Source organism: Schistocerca nitens, chromosome 3 (genome assembly GCF_023898315.1).
Source record: "Schistocerca nitens isolate TAMUIC-IGC-003100 chromosome 3, iqSchNite1.1, whole genome shotgun sequence".
NCBI classification, from domain to species: domain Eukaryota; kingdom Metazoa; phylum Arthropoda; class Insecta; order Orthoptera; family Acrididae; genus Schistocerca; species Schistocerca nitens.
The window spans coordinates 319,742,788-319,750,041 of NC_064616.1; the positions used below are offsets into that span (position 1 = coordinate 319,742,788).

The following is a 7,254-nucleotide window of genomic DNA, read 5'->3' on the forward strand; positions in this document are numbered from 1 at the left end:
ATAAAACTTAACTTATTTATGCGTGGCACAGAATAACTTAATAAAGTTTCTTTTCGGGTCTACTGTCGCCGCTAGATTTACATATTTTCGTGCTAGTCCCTCACATGCTTCTTAGGTACGACACAGGACTTCACGTAGATAAACGGCGTAACGGAACATGGCGGTGAATAACGTAACTATATCGGTGCTTGAGAAATAGCGTGCTGTAATCGAGTTTCGAATTGGAAGAGTCGTCCATACATGGAACACCCTCTCGTTGAGCCTGACACACGAGCGCTGCGACATCTGCAGCAATCCGACGCCTTGGGTTCCCTGTGATCGATCATCTTCCATACAGTCACCACTTCGCCCCATCCGATTTTCGCCTGTTTCCAAAACTTAAAGAAGTCCTTCGAGGATTTATAGTGATGAAGCGATGGAAGCAGAGGTGAGGTTGTGACTCCGTCAACACAGTCAAACATTCTACAGTGACGGTGTCAACAAACTGGTCTCTCGTTGGGTGAAATGTGTTCTTCAACAGAGTGACTTTGTTGAGAAATAAATATGTAGATATAATAGAAGGCCGAGAAGAACATTTTTAGGTGATGCGGGAAATTACTTTAAGTTTTACAAAATTGCTGACAGGGGAGATCATTGTAAAAAGAAGGCAAGTTTGACAAAATGTTGCTAAAACAGAAAACGCGTTACATTACCTGAAAATGCATTTCAATAATAACAAAAATTTTATTGTTATTTTTTCTCCAATAGGCCGACTAAGCAGCATCTATAAATTTCAGTTCCTTATTCGTTGTTATTTTATTTTTTGCGGTACTCTTTCTTCTGTTCGCTACGTATTTCCTTCCTGTTTTCTGACTACTTCAGACAGGTATTTTCATTCTCCCACTTTGTAATCCTTCCATATTCAGTACCTTTTCCTCAAACATTTCTCTGGGATACGCATCTTCATCTTTTATATTATTTTTTCTACCTTCCATTTTACTGCATGAATCTAGCTTGCTGTTGATCTTATATCCCAGAAGTATTTGACGATCTTTGTGATTAAATGGCTCGGAGCACTATGCGACTTAACTTCTGAGGTCATCAGTCGCCTAGAACTTAGAACTAATTAAACCTAACTAACCTAAGGACATCACACACATCCATGCCCGAGGCAGGGTTCGAACCTGCGACCGTAGCGGTCGCTCGGCTCCAGACTGTAGCGCCTAGAACCACACGGCCACCCCGGCCGCCCGATCTTTGTGATTAACGTAGTATCTTATTTCCGATATAAATGTCCAAAAAGTACTAGTTTTCGTTTTCTCATTATTTCTGATATGTTTACCATGTTTCGATAAATGTCATCGCTACCTTGTAGTTTCCGCCCTCCATAGTTCTTCATAGGTCTAATACTTCTCCGGTGATTCCCATTTATGGTGTTTCTAATTTATCTAAATTATAGTTTAATGCAAGACATTGACTTTCATACTGGCATACTGGCTTCAACAGTTTATTGCAACGCCTAATGTTTCCATTTTTAGACAAGCATTTTCCATTGTAAAGGTCTTTAACTATCTCATATGTCTTTTTATGTATGTTCTCCTCTACAACAGCTTTTTCCGAATCATTTCCTTGTGTTGTCTACCAAAGACATTTAAATTTTTTAATTTTCTCTATTCGGCCAATATCTGCGTTCAGAAATTTACGTTTGCTCGTAATGCTTTTATCGTATCTTCCTTCTAGAAGATTAATTTGTATTACAGCAGATGCCACATTTTCAGAAAGTATAGCAAAGTCATCTGCAAATACGAGACAGTTTATTCCAATATTTTTGTTTCCTCTTCCCAATCTTATAAGTGAAATTTTATACTAATTAATTCCTTCATTCTAAATTCACACTAGTACACAATTAAAAAGAATTGGGGATAGCGCATCATCTTGCCATACACCCGTCTTTATTTTGAAGAACTCTGTTATTATTATTATTATTATTATTATTATTATTATTATTATTATTATATGGCAAAACTTCCACTTGTTCTTGATTCAACCTGGCACAAGAAGCACAGAAAAATTACAATTTTAATTATAGTTTTACTACGTAATTTCTTTTCAGGTTTGCGAAGCAGTTATCTGGACGAAAAAAGTCGGCATTTTTGTATTTCAGCAATAATCTTAAAGGTTAATAAGTGTTCAAAAACCATTTTCCTCTTTTATGAGCCATTTGAAACAGCTCTTCGATATCTTTAACTTGGAGAATGATATCTATGGTGAAAAGAGTCGAGCTGAACACATTGTATGCCACGAACAGCAGCAGACGCAGGAGAACAAGACCTTCAAAGAGACGGTTAGCAGGCAAGAATAACTGTCGAACACACTGTGGATTCTGTTGGCGGAGTTACGCACTCATAGAAGGGAAAAGAGACTAGTACTGTCGAATCGCTTAGGAGAGATGTGTCAGATACACCTGTCGCTTCACGTGCGTCATCTGTGTTTGTATCGCTGCGTCCCTCCTCAGCGGCCGAAGATGCGGTCGAATATGAAGCTGTCAAAACAACTGCGAGGGAGATTCGGTGAAATTGTGGCGAGCGCGCTGCTCGGCTCGGATTTCACGGTCCAGCGGCCGGCTAGCTGACAGACGGGATTGAGAGCGCTCCAGCCCCAGCCCAGGTAGACGCTGGCCACTCGCCGCCAAGGCATCGATCCGCCAGCGCCCACCGCCCGGCGCCCAGCCGCTAACCTGGCCGCCCGCGTTAACGGCTTACCGCCGTGATTTAGTTACGCCGCCGCAGGTACAGTTCCTAACTTGCTTTCCGCACACACACCAATGTCCACATCCCGTCTGAACTCACGACGTTCCCACTTCGTTGCTCATGTTTGTACATGTAAGTGGATTTGAGTCTGAATGCCATCCTTTACTACTTGCGACGGAAACACTCTGAGAAGTACTGGAAAAAAATTCTTCTTGCGCAATGCTGGACTGCGTCAGAGATTTTTGTAGTAATACGTCCACAATTTCGGGCCCGCAGTGCAACATATGTCTTGTAGGACTTGGTTGCGATAAACATATACCAGTTACACTGCTCTCTATGCCTAAAAGTGAGATATAACATTACGCCTGCAACCGACATCCACGTAACGTCTAAATTCGAAGTCCAACAAAAATAGCATACGGCAGCACCGATATCACAAACAATGTCGTGTATAATAACTTCCCAATTACAGTTAAAGTTTATAATATCAAGACTATCACCTATTAATGTATTTACAGAACACCTCATGCTGAAATGAGTTCGTTACGATTCACGCAGTAAAAATCATATAGAGAGCAGATTAACTGATACATCTTTATCGCAATCATATAGTAATACGTGTTTTGTATATGTAATTTAATTATACATCTCTCTACTAGAATGGCCGCACAGAGTGCTATAATAATTATCGAATACATAAAGTACCGGGTGATTATAATTAAACGTTCCCTATTTAACACTTTATAACAGGGAAACTAATTACTGTACGAGGACCAAACTTACTAGCATTAATGTCAAGGACATGGAGAAGAGTAATAATGCAGAATCAATTCAACTGAAACACTTCTAATATGCTGCTACGATACATCATACTATTACACACCGGTACCATTACTGCTACAAAAATGGCTCAGTAGGGCACCCATCTGTGTCCAGAACAGTCTGAAAGCGCAGGACTGCATTCTGCACAGCAGAACAAAGCATGCCTGTAGGTACGCTGGCTACCTCTCTTGATACGCTGCGCTTCAGATCAGCACGTGTGTGAATGTTCCCCTGGTAAACCCTGTCCTTCAGGTATCCCCACAACCAGAAATCACAGGGAGTGAGATCAGGTGATCGTGCCCTCCAAGCAAGTGGAAACAATCGGCTGATAATTCGATCGTTTACAAATGTGTTTCAGAGAAGCAGGTGAACTTCAAGAGCGATGTGTGGTGGGGCCACATCTTGCATGAAAACTGTTGATTTCAACGCGTCTGTCTCCTGTAGGGCGGATATGACATGCTGGCGAAGCACATCGCAGTAACGCTGGCCACTCACTGTGCACGCCTGTGGTTCTTGAGCGCCAACCTGTTCAAAAAAGAATGGGCCAATGACGAACGTAGCCTTGAAGCCACACCATACGGTAACACGTTCACCATACAGAGGAACTTCATGCACAGAGACAGGAGATGAAGATCCCAGTACTCGGCAATTCTGTGTGTTTGCCTCACCTGCCAGAGAAAATTGAGTTTCGTCTGTCCATAGGATGGTCCAGGGCGAGCCCTTCAATCCTTGCGAGAAAGTGGACAGCGAAGTCAACACGTCTTTGTGCTGTACGATATAGATCTTGTACGAATAGTATTTGAGAATTGTTCTAAGCGCCTTCCGTACAGTGGGCCACGGGATGTTCAACTGTCCTGACATAGCACCCACATTGCCTGACGATCGGGAATTGTGTGCAGCGTTGTCTGCCATAGCAACAGCGATTTCATCAACCACCTGTGGTGCAACGGGTCGTCGGCCTCTTCCCGGAGCGGCGTCCTGTTCTCCAGTTGATTCGAACTTCTTCATCATGCTCCGCACAGCAGCTGGAGAAAGAGGACCCTTCCATAATCCTTTCAGCTGGCGATATTCTCGAACTGCAGCTGCAGCATTACTGCTGATTTGATAAGAGAGCTTCACCAATAATGCCCTGCTCATTTTGTCCAAGCTAATGTTGACATATCAACAGGTGCTCTGCGACTGTTCAGCTGTGTGAGATTATGAATCACGATGACTGATCACAGCACCTGGTGGCCATAGTTGGAACTGGACGGTGGCGGTGTGACTCATGGAAATCGTGCACCCCATATTCTGGACATTAATTCCACCAAATTTGGTAGTCGTACGGTAGTTAGTTTCCGTGTTATAACGTGTTACATAGGGAAAGTTTAATTATAACCATCCGGTATAATTTTTGACTGCCGCTGACCGCTAAATGCTTTACGGGCTCGAAGCGCACGAGCAACAGCCGCGCTTTCAGCGAGATTGCGGCGTCAGAAATCGCTTCACTGCGCACATGACGGCATCGCAGTGATAGTAGCGCAGCCGTACAATATTGGAAGCCAACAAGTAATCACGTAAGCAGAAGAAAGCAGGCAATGTATGTTTATTTCATTTATGAATACATTAAGAAGCGCAGCAGGAGATTTTGTTTCACCTGATGGTTAGCTCACAGCTGCTGAAATGAGTTTTCGTGATACTATTTACATATTTAAGAGAAGATGGAAGCACATTGTTTATTTTCGAATGAATGTACAGTCGTTTGATGAATTAACAGTAAAACAACAGTTGCAATGTCCACTGTTCACTGTTGCACTCCAATTGATTTACATTATCAATAAAGAATTGGCCACACGACATTGTGCAAAATAGTAATAAAACTTTGTAACGCCGTGTGGGAAACTTTGCACACAGAGTGCATACCGAAATTCACAGATGATAGATGGTTAAAAAATGCCAGGAGATTTGAAAAGCATGCTATGTGATCTGGATAACGAAATACCATTAACCAATGGCGAAAATTTACTTAACAGCAGAAGAAATGTTTTCGATGATTACTTTATAGACGTACTGGCAAAGTACGATGGCAGCACAAATGTATCTACATTTGGTTGGTAACAATCGTAGTGAGCATTGAATCAGTTAATTCCCGAAGGTGATATCGGTTTTGTCACTACTGAAATGTGTACAGTTATGCATTTTGTGGCTGCAATACAATAAAGCATTGATTACATTGAATCGGCTGAGGTAACAGAATTCACTTTAAACTGTTACTGTTAACTGAAGATTTGTTCATTCAGATCAAAGGGCACTTGCCAGGAAGTAAAGCATTTGCTGCTTAGCACTATTTCAAGTTTTAAATGGCCACATTCGAGCTGAAACGTCACCTCCAGAACAGAAACACAAAGTATTTTGATAGTGATGTTTACCTACATCACTTCTCTCCTGACTCGGTTTCGCAGCAAGACCGTCACAGAACTACAAGCCACTGAAACCATGTGGCTCATAAATTAATCCTGTCACGGCACTCATTGCTAGATGCGTGTCATATTTCAAGGTACTTTTTCACCCCTTCAATGAACACGTCCAAACCGGCTGCATCCATGGCAGGCTGGAAGCCGCTGTTTCTGGGATATGCGAAAGTGTGTATGCGCTGCCCCATTCGCCCATTCACCTACGACTGCTACTCCACAGCGATCGGCGAGATCACTGCGATGCAATAGTGGCTGGCGAGCACAATTCTCTTGCCGCGTTCTCGCAGCCATTTCGCTGCCGTAATGTGCGCCGCTTCCATGTTTGTGAATACACTGCCCAAACGTTGGAAAGAATGACGCTGAGAGCTCGTCATAATAAATCGCTCATTTGCATCGAGCCTATGGGTCAGCTACGTAGTTGCTTGGAGCCGATTTTTCATTTCCTTTCCGACGTTGTCATAGCTCTCGCATTCTCTCGGCACTGGACATATTAGGAGTTTTGGATACCTTTTGACTCGATATTTCCTCTGTCTTGCGCTTACTACAATTCCGAACATATTTTCCAGTCATATGAGACGACATCTTTCATGATTTCGTATTTTCAATTTAATACACTTTTTCACTTATATTCTGATGAGTTGTGAACACCTCAGACGGGATGTACTACACTTTATACCGAACCAAGCTATGGAGGTGTGTGTAAAATACCATTAGTTTATGGTGTAAAAGTAACCTTATCTCACTCACACTCTCTCTTTCTCTCTCTCTCTCTCTCTCTCTCTCTCTCGCACACACACACACACATATATATTACACGCCAACGGCCTTGCCGCAGTGGTAACTCCGGTTCCAGTCAGATCACCGAAGTTAAGCGCTATCGGGCTGGGCTAGCACTTGGATGGGTGACCATCCGGTCTGTCGAGCGCTGTTGGCAAGCGGGCTGCACTCAGCCCTTATGAGGCAAACTGATTGAGAAGCAGCGGCTCCGGTCTCGGAAACTGACATACGGCCGCGAGAGCAGTGTGCTGACTGCATGCCCCTCCATATCCGCATTCGGTGATGCCTGTGGGCTGATGATGACACGGCGGCCGGTAGGTACCGCTGCGTCGGCCAGGGCCTATCGACGGAGTTTACGTTTACTATTATAATTACAGTTAAACTTTCAAACCGCTGTAGAAATAACACTTCTGGTCAGATGACGTCAAATTGCAACGGCATATTATCGGAGAAGGGGGATAGCAAAGAAGGAT

At 43.1% G+C, this 7,254-nt stretch overlaps 1 pseudogene; it reads left to right on the forward strand.

Annotated features, from left to right (window-relative positions):
• Nucleotides 1-6,820: 6,820 nt before the first annotated feature.
• LOC126249941 (5S ribosomal RNA) lies at nt 6,821-6,938 on the forward strand (annotated as a pseudogene).
• Nucleotides 6,939-7,254: the final 316 nt, after the last annotated feature.